The sequence below is a fragment of the Chelonia mydas genome, chromosome 3 (genome assembly GCF_015237465.2).
Source record: "Chelonia mydas isolate rCheMyd1 chromosome 3, rCheMyd1.pri.v2, whole genome shotgun sequence".
Lineage (NCBI taxonomy): Eukaryota > Metazoa > Chordata > Testudines > Cheloniidae > Chelonia > Chelonia mydas.
The window spans coordinates 105,822,840-105,836,448 of NC_057851.1; the positions used below are offsets into that span (position 1 = coordinate 105,822,840).

The 13,609-nt window shown below is 42.4% G+C and overlaps 1 long non-coding RNA gene across 1 annotated transcript; it reads right to left on the bottom strand.

The window, feature by feature from the left end:
- Positions 1-319: 319 nt before the first annotated feature.
- Positions 320-13,599, bottom strand: LOC114018603. The gene is made up of 3 exons (XR_003563892.3): positions 13,506-13,599; positions 1,785-1,961; positions 320-623 (listed from the first exon to the last, which is right to left on the bottom strand). It is a non-coding gene; the product is annotated as an uncharacterized LOC114018603 (long non-coding RNA).
- Between the last annotated feature and the right edge of the window lie 10 nt (positions 13,600-13,609).

A 13,609-nucleotide genomic window follows, 5' to 3' on the forward strand; every position in this document is an offset into this window, starting at 1 on the left:
ATTGTGTGTCTGGGTTCGTTTCCCCAAAGAATTATTCCGGGAAGAAGTGCTGTGTTTAATACCTTTGAAAGGTCAAACAAAAGGGGAAAATATTTTAACTGCCCTACTTGATTTTTTTGGCTGAGAATAACTTGGACTGGACAAAGCTAACTTCCATGTGTACAGACGGTGCACCAAATATCTGAGGAAAGGAGAATGGATTGATTGGCCTGATGAGGAAATGAAAGGAAATACCCAAATTTGACGTGTTTCATTGCATTATACACCAAGAAGCAATTGTGGGTAAACTAAAAATAGCGAAATGCAAAGTGTCATGCAGTTGGTTGTAAAGGTGGTCAATTTTATTGTTTCAAGAGCGCTGAATCAACGACAGTTTTGAGCATTACTGGAAGAATATGAGACAGAGTATGATGACCTAAAAAGAAAAGAAGTACTTGTGGCATCTTAGAGACTAACCAATTTATTTGAGCATAAGCTTTCGTGAGCTTTTTGTGAATACAGACTAACCCGGCTGCTACTCTGAAAGCTATGGTGACCTAGTGATGCACAATCAAGTGAGATGGTTCTCTCGTGGCAGAGTCCTTGAAAGATTTTTGGGTCTCCTTCCTCAGATTCATGATGTCCTTGAAAGCAAGGGGAAGAAGGAGAAAGACTTAGAAAATCCAGAGTGGATAATTAAGCTGGCATTTTTGACTGACTTCACTTGCCATTTGAATGCACTAAATCTCCAGTTGCAAGGGAAACAGAAACTTCCTAGTAACATGTTGCATGTCATAACTGCTTTTCAAAACAAGATTATGACATTATTCATTCCCAACACGCAGTTTGTTCACTTTCCAAAACTCAGAGCAGTCACCTCAGAAAATCCTGAGCTTTTGAAACATTTCAATTACAATTCATTTGTAGAAGTATTGGGAGAATTAAGGGTGGAATTCGAGTCTCGATTCAAAGACATAATGGAGTACAAGGAGTTTTTAAATTTAATTGAGAACCCCTTCCACATATCAGTGACATCTCTGTCACCAATTATCACAGACATTTGTAATAACCGTGCTAAACTGGAGAGTGAAATTTTGGAACTTCAGACAAATGACAAGAAGTCTGAACTAAATACAGGTGTTTATCTTTTCTGGAACATGGTCCCTGATACATAATACCCATCTCTGAAACATTGTGTGCAAAAAATGCTGTCATTATTTTTCAGTACGTATACCTGTGAATCTACATTTTCAACAATGAATATTGTGAAAAGAAAACAGAGGAACAAATAACATTTGGACTGCCTTACTAGGATTGCGATGACAGATTACAAATACTGCATGAACAAAGTCAAGGAGGAACAGGTACACTTTCGCTCATCCAGTTTTTAAAGTAAGTTTTCAATGATTCTGCTCTTAAAAAGTTTATTTGCATAAGTGCCCTTTTAATTCCATATATTTTCCTGGTTATTATTTTATAAAAGGAGTATCATTTTATTGTACAAATAGACTTTGTTTTAGTTACACGAGTGGCTCTGTGAGATTACATCATTAAGAAGTAGTAATCAATGTTTTAATTTAGTAGTTGATGGGGCTCTCACATTGAAGGTTTTTTGCCAAAGTGGCCCCCACTTCAAAAATAGTGAAGACCACTGCCCTAGCCTACTGGGACCCTGATCCCTGGTTGGGGCCTATAGGCACTACAGCAATGCAGGTAATAAATAATCATAATTAAATAATGTGTAACTTCAGCTACCGAGGTGGTCGGTCATACGTTACGTTGGAACAAGATTCTTCTATACATACCTTTGTTAATCCATGGAAGAAGGCCAAGGTCATCTATGCAGAAGCCTTGTACCCTTGTAGCAGTTCTGGTCTCTGGTGCTTCTTCTACTTTCAGCTCTCCGGAACTTCCAGTGGAGACAGGCTACCAGGGACCCCCTCTTGCTGTACTGCCTCCAGGTTCCTTGGAGGAGGAGGGACCTGTGGAAAAATCAGAATCTGTATTAGTTTTTGGAGGCAACTTTTGTCAGATAAGAGAGGACAAAGTGCAACTCCCCAACCCTACCTTGACTCCACCCTATCTACAAGGACCTGGGGATGGTGACAGATGGTACTGCAGACACACCTTGAATCTCTACTTCCATGCAAGAGGCAAGATCTGTGTGTGACAGTGGTAGGGTGACCAGATGTCCTGATTTTATAGGGACAGTCCTGATATTTGAGGCTTTTTCTTTTATAGGTGCCTATTACCCCCTACCCCCTGTCCCGATTTTTCACACTTTCTATCTGGTCACCCTAGAGAGTGGTTCTAAAGGTGGCCCGATCTTGGTCATTACAGTTTGTAAGTACATCAGAAGCAGAAAGCCTGTGAGAGAGTCTGCTGTGCTAATGACATGTGAAGGGAACAATGAAGGAGAATAAGGACACTGCAGAGAAGCTAGTTAATTTCTTTGCATCAATCTCCACTGCAGAAGATGTTGCTGAGGTTCCTACCCCGGACCTCCTCTTTTCTGGTAATAAGAGTGAGGCACTGTCAGGAACTGAGGAAGAGGTGCTGGAACAAAATATAAATTAAATAGCAACAAGTCATCCGGATTGGATGGTATACATGTCAGAGTTCTGAAGGAATTTAATCACAGAAATAGCTGAACTATTAACAAAACTATGCTGTCTCTCATTAAATTCAGCTACTCTACCGGTGGGCTGGAGGGTAGCAAATGTTGTACCTATTTTTAAAACTGGTGCTAGAGCTTCTCCGAGTTATTGCAAACCAGTGAGCTGTGTTTCGGTACCGGGTAACTGGTTGAAAAATAATTCAAGGGAAAAAAAAGCTACAAAACACATAGATGAAATATATGATAGGGTAAGTGCCTTTGCAAGCTACTAGAATTCCTTCAGCATGTCCCGAAAGGAGAAAATAAAGATGAACTAGTAGATATCATTGTCCTGGACTTTTCAACAACCTTTGATCAAGTCCCTCACAAGAGGTTATTATGGAAAAGTTAGTTAGGTAAAGTTTTGTCATAGATCAGAAACTGGCTAAGAGAGACAAAAACAAACAGTAGAAATAAATGGTGAATTTTCAAAATGGCAAACAGTTAACAGGAGGTACCCCAGTGCTCATACAAGAACCAGGATTATTTAATGTATTTCTGAAGTCATGAAAATGGATGGCCAATGAGGAGCAAAATGTACAGATAAACCAAAATAATCTGGCTAGTCAAGATTAGAAACAACTGTAAGTACCTTCTGAGGGACTTGACAAGAGTTTGTGAATGGACAGCATGATTGCACATGATATAGATACTCCTGAGTTCATATATATACAATGGAGTGTATTTCTAAGTTTACAGATAATGTTTGTTGTTTATGAATTGTTTTGTCTTCTTAGAAAATGAAGTACGAAAATAGTAAGAGGCTTGTACTAACATATTTTTATAATATATCAACATGGAAGCACTGTATAACTGTTATCAGAGCTAAAGATACAAGTGCTGAAGAAAAAATTCCTGCCAAGTTACAATCTACCTGCTACATTAACTGAGAATGACAACATGATGTGATCTGCAGATAAGGACAACGAAGCTGTTCTACTTACACAGCAATCCATATGGTATCTTATGTCTTTCTTAATATAGAATGGTTTTCTGAAATCATGACAAAACATTGATGAATGCGTACATTTATTATTATGGCAGTCTATCACCAGGTACTGACCTCGAAGTTCTTAGTTATATTGTAAACCTATCAATCATGAGTGCATCCTAAAAATAGCGGTAAGGAGAGCAAAGGAAACAAAAGGAGACAAGGTAAGACTAGCTCAGGGTAGAACAGTTATATTGTTTTAGTGGGTAGGAAAAAAATATTTACTGATGTGGGCCAAAATTGGAGGGATAATTTCATTTCAGCCAATTTCTTCATGCTTTCTGTTGCTTTCCCCCTTGCTTTTCCTTCCTTCCCTTTCCCTGGAGGGTTTCTCAGCTCTTCATGTATTTTTCTTCATTTCTTTTACATTGTACAGAAATTTAGACCATGTCACATGATGTAATCTTAAAGTCCCACAGCAATCAAGGGGTCTTGTTGAAGTATTTTAGACAAATGTACTTGTGGAGCCCTTTTCATGCCTGAATGAATACACTGTTGTGCTATTCATTACTTTCCCAGTTGTGCAGACCATTACAATCCAAAGCCCTAAAATATACATAGGTGTAGCATACCCATTATTATAATTTTTATTTACATTACAGAAGTACCTAGAAACCACAATAAGATTGGCACCCCATTGTGCAAGGCACTGTATAAACACATTACAAAAAGAATTTCTGTGCTTTTGCCTTATTTACAATCTAAAGGATGAATGCACAGAGTTTGATCACTTGTCTGAACAGAGGCATGTTTCAAACCTAGGGCAATATTCTCTTCCCACATCCATATGGCAATACTTGTCTTAGGTATTATACTCACCTTCCATTGGCACAGTGCAGTTCAGAGAAGAAAATGTTACTGTGTTTATTACAGTGTGGCACAAGGAGCAACCAAGAATCAGAGACCCCCTTCTGCTAGGCACTGTACAAACACAGAGTAGTAGACAGTTCTGACCCAGAATGGTGCCCCTTCTTTGTTAAACATTAAAAATAACTATTAAAATGTACAGAGGAAAAAGATCTCACCTGATTAAAACAAAATTAATGTATTTACAGGAAAGGTTTAATGCTTTAACCTCTTTTTAAGTAACTGTCAGAATCAGTTTATTAGAGAGAGAAGGTGGGTAAGGTAATAGCTTTTATTGGACCAACTTCTATTGGTGAGAAAGAAAAGCTTTCGAGCTTACACAGGGCTCTTCTCTGGGTCTGGGAGATATACTTAGGCCGGGTCTACACTAGGAATTTACTTTGGTATAGCTACGTCTCTCAAGGGTGTGAAAAATCCACACCTCCTGAGAGACATAGTTATACCAACCTAACCCCTGGTGTAGATCAGAGCTAGGTCAATGGAAGAATTTTTTGCGTCTGTTGTTCTGGCAGGATCTGGTGTCACTTTGAGTTGGTGTATCCTGGTCTGTGGGGAACTTGCGTCTGATGATTAGGTTGGCAAGGTTGGGGGTGTTGTTTGAAGGCCAGAAGGGGAGATTCAGGAAAGATATCTTTCAGGATGGGGTCCCCATCGAGTATGGGTTGTAAGTGTTTAATGATACCACTGTGGAATGACAACTAGGGGTGTGTGGTCAGAGGGGGTTTAAGTGTATACAAACCCTCTGAGTATCATAGCTAAATACAAGGTGGAACAGATGGTGTAGCATAAGGAGTTAACACATATTTCAAGGGATCATTCAAGGTGAAGTTGCCCATAAACACCCCTCAAGTCAGGGGGCAATGAGGGGGGAAGGGTTAGAGATTGATGTAATAAGCTATAAATCCAGTGTCTCTGTTCAGTCCATGATTTTTAACGTCCAGTAAAGTTATGAATTTAAGCTCCAGGCTCATCTTTTGAAGGTGTTGTTCAGATTGCCTTTGAGGATGAGGACTGAGAGCTCAGATATAGAATGATCACTTTGTGAAATGTGTTCACCCATCGGTGATCGAGTGTTTTTGTCTTTTATAATTTTCCTGTTGAGTTCATTCAAAAGAGTAGTGATTGTCTGGTTTCATCCACATAGTTGTTATTGGGACATTTTGTGTACTGGATGAGATACATCACATGTTCTAATAATAAGCATATGTAGGACCCATGGATCTTGAAAGGTGTGTTGTGGGCAGAGGTGGATTAAGGTTTCCTGGGATCCTGACCAGACCAAGTAGGTGGCCCTTCCCTGACCCCTTCTGCCTGCAGCCCCAGCCACAGCCCCATCCCTTTCTGCCCCTTCCCTGGGGGCGGGACCTGTCCCTGTTCCACCCAGCCCCCCCCCATTCTGCCCCCTACTGCAGCCCTGCAACCCCTTTTGCTCCTTTCTGCCACCCCCCACTGCGGCCCCAAGACTGGAGAAGCTCTGTCCTCATGCAACGGCCCCAGTGCACAGTGGGGAGTGACAGTTCCTCCAGTCCCAGGGCTGCAATGGCGGTTTGGCTTCCCTCCTGCACCTTCCGTGCTTCTGTGGTGGACCAAGGTCGGGGCACCGCAGATTCTCCCACCCCACCCACCCAGCACTTCAGTGAGAGAGCGGGGTTGGGCACCGGGGCTTCCCCTGCCATCCTGTGGCTTCTGGGGGGGGCACTGGGGCTTCCCCTGTCTGGGGGGGGGTTCTGCTGCAGAAGGAGGCTGTTGGGGGGGGTTCCCCCATCCCGTGGCTTCTGCCGGGGACAAGGGCTGCTGGGGGGGACGACACATGACTTCCCCCATCCCACTGCTGAGTGCTGCTGCTGGGAAGCCGGGTCGGGGCTCGGGGGTTCCCCCACCCCATCCACCTGGCAGACAGGGCTCCAGGCTTTTGCTGCGTGGCAGTGGATTTTTTCCGGGGGCCCTTCAGTTGGCTGGGGCCCCTGGGCATGGGCCCAGTTAGCCCAGTGGCTAATCGGCCACTCGTTGTGGGGGGTGTTGATCATTTTAGCAGTGGAGATATGTCTGGAGGTTTTGTATCTATTGTTCTGGCAGGCTCTGGTGCTGCTTTGAGTTTGTGTGTCCTGGTCTGTGGGGAGCTTGCTTCTGATGATGAGCTTGGAGAGGCTGGGTGGTTGGTTGAAGGCTAGAAGAGGACATTCAGTAAATTTCTTTCAGGATGTGGCCCCCTTTGAGTATGGGTTGTAAGTATTTAATGATACCCTATATGGGTGTGCAGTTGGAGGGGAGTTTATTTCCACACTGAAGCAGATTCTCTTGGGATATTTGGTTGACCCATTCAATGATGCAATCTAATTCTCTAGTGGAGTATTCTTGTTTGCTGATGGTGGTTTAAGTGTGTTAAAGTGTATATCCCAGACTTTCTACTTGGAGCATATTCTGTGGTATCTGAGTGCCTGGCTATAGATTTCTTGGTGTGTTTGTGGTGGTTACTGGATCTGTGAAGATAGGTGTGGTGATGTGTGGGTGTCAATTTATGAAAGTCAGGATATTGTAACTGGATGCTGAGAGAATTTGTAATGGGATATAGAGCCTTTGAATCCAGCCCCAGAGTGTAATGACTGAAAATATTACCATCCCATGGCTCTTTGGTAACCTGTCTGAAGCGACTTTGATCATGTCACTCCAGTTTCCAAAAGACAGACCTCTTTCTCCATCCTTTCAGTGAAGATTTCCCTACATACATTAGGGCAGACTCAAACGTTGCTAGACTCATTGCTAATCCTAGACCTCTAGGTAGCAACAGAAGTGAAAAATTACTTCTTTTTCATCCGCAGCTTGCTAGGATACTCCTTGCTCTTGGATAAGTATCGAGTCATAGAGATCTATGTGTTTGTCATCTTTAGCTATTATATTCATGGAAGCTGTGTTCTGGAATTTTACTGAACAGGCACTGAAGCATAGATATTCAGTATACACTGGGAATTTCTGGGATAATAGTGGAATTACAATACAGTATGTATGCAAACATTTGTTCATTTAGTAAAGCAGAATGCAAGCAGCAAAATGTGTTTCTGTATACATGCAAGTTATTTTTTATTACTGATCTATCGGGGTCACATATAATAGACAACAAACAAACAAAAAACGCAAACAAGTTATCAAACTATACATATAGAGGTGTGTTATATAGTACATAATTATATTTTAATATAAATAATACATTGCATTTCTATAATGCCTGTAATTTGAGATCTGAGGATATCCAAGTGCTTCAAAATATGAATAATCATAAAACTGTAGGGATGTAGTTTAGTATTATTATCTCTGTTTTAGAGGTAGGGATACTGGGGCACAGAGAGATTAAGTAACTTGCCCAAGGTCACATAAGAAATCTATGGCAGACTCAGGAATAAAAGTCAGTTCTTCTGTTATGATTGTTATTATTTATATTGCAGTAGTGTGTAGGGGCCCAATCATAGATCAGGGTGCTAAGCCTTACACTATTAACAAAACTCTGTACCGTACAAACTCAGAACAAAAAGACTGACTCCCTGTTCTGAGAGATTATTTTTCCTAAATTACCTTCTGCCTCTGAGTCTTGTGCGTTAACTGTAAGACTAGTACAGTATTTCTTTGACATACAAGCCTTCACTGTCTGAGATTTTATTAACATCACTGATAAAGATGATAGAATCAGTGCTCTCAATTTCTGCACTATTCCCTGCTGTGCCCAGTGATCTTCCAGTATTGTGGACAGACTGATTTTAATAATTTAAGGGGTGTGTGTATGTGTGCGTATGTGTGTGTGTGTGTGTACGTGCATGCGTGTGTCTTGTTGTTTGATCTGCCTAACAAATGTTTCACATGCAAGAAAACATTGCGTCTCACTTCATTGTCTAGGGATGGAGGGTCTAAGAGACTTTGCTACATTGGGGCCAATAGACACATTCACTGTGGTGACAAAGTACCTAACTTGTCTTTCTGGCCTGAAATCTACCACTGTTATTCAGTGTTTTTGCTGTTGGCAATGAATACCAAGTCTCTACCAGGATAAGTATGAATATATCCCGTTTCTCAGTGTCGACTGGCATTTATATCATAATAATTTTTAAATTATTTTTATTACATTAGTATCTAAAGGCCCCAAATCAGGACTCCCTTGTACTAGATGCTCAACAAACATAGTAAGACACAGTCCTTGTCTTATACATTTTAAACAGGCAAGATAGTCAAGGGAGATGCTATATAAATACTTTGATTAATAATGTCACAACCGGTGTGCCTTCATGTTCTGTCAATGCCCCATGAGCTGAGGTTCTCAATTTATGGTATAATGTCATTATATATGGAAGTAATGTTATAATGGTGTGAGACACAAAACAATCTGAGACTTTAACTGTTCTGCAAATATGTGAGACATGCCCAGGAGAATTAGCCCCCTGTCTGGAAATTTTCAGGACAGCAAGCTCCTGCTCTTGATACACAAATCTGCATGAGTTTAATTGTTCTGTCATTTTTTAAATCACTCAACATACAACTTTAAAATTAACTGTAAATGTGATTGTGCTCACAATAGCAAATCATATTAAAGTGAACTCTGGGCATTGTTTTTGTTGCAGTTGTTAACATCCCTTCACATTATTTACAAACTCATTACACTTGAAGCTAGGATGCAGTAAATTATATATTTATAGCATCTTCCTTGCATTTTATTTTGCCCCTCAGTAGTGTTATTCCACAAAACAAATGTCCAATGCAAACTCCTCCAGTCTCCTGCTATTCCTCGCAGAGAGTTATTTGTTAAATTTCAAGAGAAAAGGAATCCACAGGAAGATCTTGAGGTGGAAGAATGAGGTAAATAGAGAATTGATATATATTTAGCAAAGGATAATGAAAAGTGTCAGAAAATATATAGCGGAGGAGAAAACCCCTAGGCTGGAAAATTGTTGAACAGGTAGACTACAGATAGGGCCACCTTTTTAAAGCTAGACACATCTGGTGTGTCCACAAAGTCTTGCATTTCTACACTACCTGTCAGTTGCATGTACAAACTGGCAAAATTGTGTGCACCATTATCTCATTTGTGGCACCTTAGAGACTAACCAATTTATTTGAGCATAAGCTTTCGTGAGCTACAGCTCACTTCATCGGATGCATACTGTAGAAAGTGTAGAAGATCTTTTTATACACACAAAGCATGAAAAAATACCTCCCCCCACCCCATTCTCCTGCTGGTAATAGCTTATCTAAAGTGATCACTCTCCTTACAATGTGTATGATAATCAAGTTCGGCCATTTCCAGCTCAAATCCAGGTATGTAGATTGTAATGGATTTTTTACCTTCAGTCCTTTTGGTACCTTGCTGCAAACTGAAGTTCTAAACAAAGGACTGAATGACCCATCCAAGCTGTGGACGTACTCCAGAGACTTGATTTGAACCTGCAGTTTATTCTATCACTGCTACAAGCCTGAACCAAGAACTTTGCCATTACTACTAACACGGCTGTTACTCTGAAACCTGTCATTATGCAAGGCACTGCATTTAGCCGTATGGAGTGGAAATCTATCAACTGCATGAAAAAACTTGAACAGATACAGACATCATCTTCCTTTCCAAATGCAAACAGATGGACATCGTACCAAAAAGACTCAAGGTAAAAAATCCATTACAATCTACATACCACACAGACTATGCTGACAGCTTGTGCCACATGCTCTCAAAGAAACTGCGGAACCACCTGATCAACATCCTCTACAGCAAACAGGGAAAGATAAAGAATGAGCTCTCAAAAATGGATACTCTCATAAAAAACCAACCTTCCACACAAACTTCCTCGTGGCTAGACTTTACTAAAACTAGACAAGCCATTTACAACACACACTTTGCTTCTCTACAAAAGAAAAAGGACACTAAACTTCCTAAACTACTACATGCCACAAGGGGCCACAGCAATGGTTCCCTCAACCCACCCAGCAATATTGTTAACCTATCCAACTATACTCTTAGCCCAGCAGAAGCAGCTGTCCTATCTCGGGGCCTCTCCTTCTGCCCCTCCACCCCCACGAACATCATACAGTTCTGTGGTGACCTAGAATCCTATTTTCGACATCTGCGACTCAAGGAATATTTCCAACATACCTCTGAACAACATACTAATCCACAGAGACCTCCCTACTAACACTACAAAAAGAAGGATTCTAGGTGGACTCCTCCTGAAGGTCGAGACAGCAGACTGGACTTCTACATAGAGTGCTTTCGCCGACGTGCACGGGCTGAAATTGTGGAAAAGCAGCATCACTTGCCCCATAACCTCAGCCGTGCGGAACACAATGCCATCCACAGCCTCAGAAACAACTCTGACATCATAATCAAAAAGGCTGACAAAGGAGGTGCTGTTGTCATCATGAATAGGTCGGAATATGAACAAGAGGCTGCTCGGCAGCTCTCCAACACCACTTTCTACAAGCCATTACCCTCTGATCCCACTGAGAGTTACCAAAAGAAACTACAGCATTTGCTCAAGAAACTCCCTGAAAAAGCACAAGATCAAATCCGCACAGACACACCCCTGGGACCCCGACCTGGGATATTCTGTCTACTACCCAAGATCCATAAACCTGGAAATCCTGGGCGCCCCATCATCTCAGGCATTGGCACCCTGACAGCAGGATTGTCTGGCTATGTAGACTCCCTCCTCAGGCCCTACGCTACCAGCACTCCTAGCTACCTTTGAGACACCACTGACTTCCTGAGGAAACTACAATCCATTGGTGATCTTCCTGATAATACCATCCTGGCCACTATGGATGTAGAAGCCCTCTACACCAACATTCCACACAAAGATGGACTACAAGCCATCAAGAACACTATCCCCGATAATGTCATGGCTAACCTGGTGGCTGAACTTTGTGACTTTGTCCTCACCCATAACTATTTTACATTTGGGGACAATGTGTACCTTCAAATCAGCGGCACTGCTATGGGTACCCACATGGCCCCACAGTATGCCAACATTTTTATGGCTGACTTAGAACAACGCTTCCTCAGCTCTCGTCCCCTAACGCCTCTACTGTACTTGCGCTATATTGATGACATCTTCATCATCTGGACCCATGGAAAAGAAGCCCTTGAGGAATTCCACCATGATTTCAACAATTTCCATCCCACCATCAACCTCAGCCTGGTCCAGTCCACACAAGAGATCCACTTCCTGGACACTACAGTGCTAATAAACGATGGTCACATAAACACCACCCTATACCGGAAACCTACTGACCGCTATTCCTACCTACATGCCTCCAGCTTTCACCCTGACCACACCACACGATCCATCGTCTACAGCCAAGCTCTGCGATACAACCGCATTTGCTCCAACCCCTCAGACAGAGACAAACACCTTCAAGATCTCTATCAAGCATTCTTACAACTACACTACCCACCTGCGGAAGTGAAGAAACAGATTGATAGAGCCAGAAGAGTTCCCAGAAGTCACCTACTACAGGACAGGCCTAACAAAGAAAATAACAGAACGCCACTAGCCGTCACCTTCAGCCCCCAACTAAAACCCCTCCAACGCATTATTAAGGATCTATCCTAAGGACCTATCCTGAAGGATGACCCATCACTCTCACAAATCTTGGGAGACAGGCCAGTCCTTGCCTACAGACAGCCCCCCAACCTGAAGCAAATACTCACCAGCAACCACATACCACACAACAGAACCACTAACCCAGGAACCTATCCTTGCAACAAAGCCCGTTGCCAACTGTGCCCACATATCTATTCAGGGGACACCATCATAGGGCCTAATCACTTCAGCCACACTATCAGAGGCTCGTTCACCTGCACATCCACCAATGTGATATATGCTATCATGTGCCAGCAATGCTCCTCTGCCATGTACATTGGTCAAACTGGACAGTCTCTACGTAAAAGAATAAATGGACACAAATCAGATGTCAAGAATTATAACATTCATAAACCAGTCGGAGAACACTTCAATCTCTCTGGTCACGCGATTACAGACATGAAAATTGCGATATTACAACAAAAAAACTTCAAATCCAGACTCCAGCGAGAGACTGTTGAATTGGAATTCATTTGCAAATTGGATACAATTAACTTAGCCACTCCCAGTCTGTATTCAAGCCTAAGTCATTATGCAAGGTAACCTATTTCCCCTTCTTTTTTCCTACCCCCCCCACTCCAGACGTTCTTGTTAAACCCTGGATTTGTGCTGGAAATGGCCCACCTTGATTATCATACACATTGTAAGGAGAGTGGTCACTTTAGATAAGCTATTACCAACAGGAGAGTGGGTTTGTGTGTGTGTGTGTGTGTGTGTGTGTGTGTGTGTGTGTGTGGGGAAATCTGGATTTGTGCTGGAAATGGCCCAACTTCATTATCATACACATTGTAAGGAGAGTGATCACTTTAGATAAGCTAGTACCAGCAGGAGAGTGGGGTGGGAGGAGGTATTTTTTCATGCTTTGTGTGTATAAAAAGCTCTTCTACACTTTCCACAGTATGCATCCGATGAGGTGAGCTGTAGCTCACGAAAGCTTATGCTCAAATAAATTGGTTAGTCTCTAAGGTGCCACAAGTACTCCTTTTCTTTTTGCGAATACAGACTAACAAGGCTGTTACTCTGAAACCTGTCATTATCTCATTTGTACATGCAAATGTGTGGTTTGGATGGGCGTCTCTGAATATGCAGGTTTCAGAGTAGCAGCCGTGTTAGTCTGTATCCGCAAAAAGAAAAGGAGTACTTGTGGCACCTTAGAGACTAACCAATTTATTTGAGCATAAGCTTTCGAGAGCTACAGCTCACTTCATTGGATGCAGTTGCTCGAGCTCATTCCTTGAGTGCAGGGTCCTTTCCCTGCCTTCCTCTTCCTTCAAGTAACTCAGTCCCAGCCTGCTAGGGAACAACTTGGAGCTGGGCTGGGACAATGTGGAGGTTGGAACGGTCTCCCTGAACCACCCACAGAGCACAGCCTTCCCTGCTAGCAAACACGGCCTCTCACCTTCACCCACTCTGCAGGGGGAGAGCGACCGCCCCAAAAAGAAAGGCAACCAGAGGCTGGGCTGCGGAGCTGGGTCTGGCGTCCCATGCCGAGGATCTCCGAGG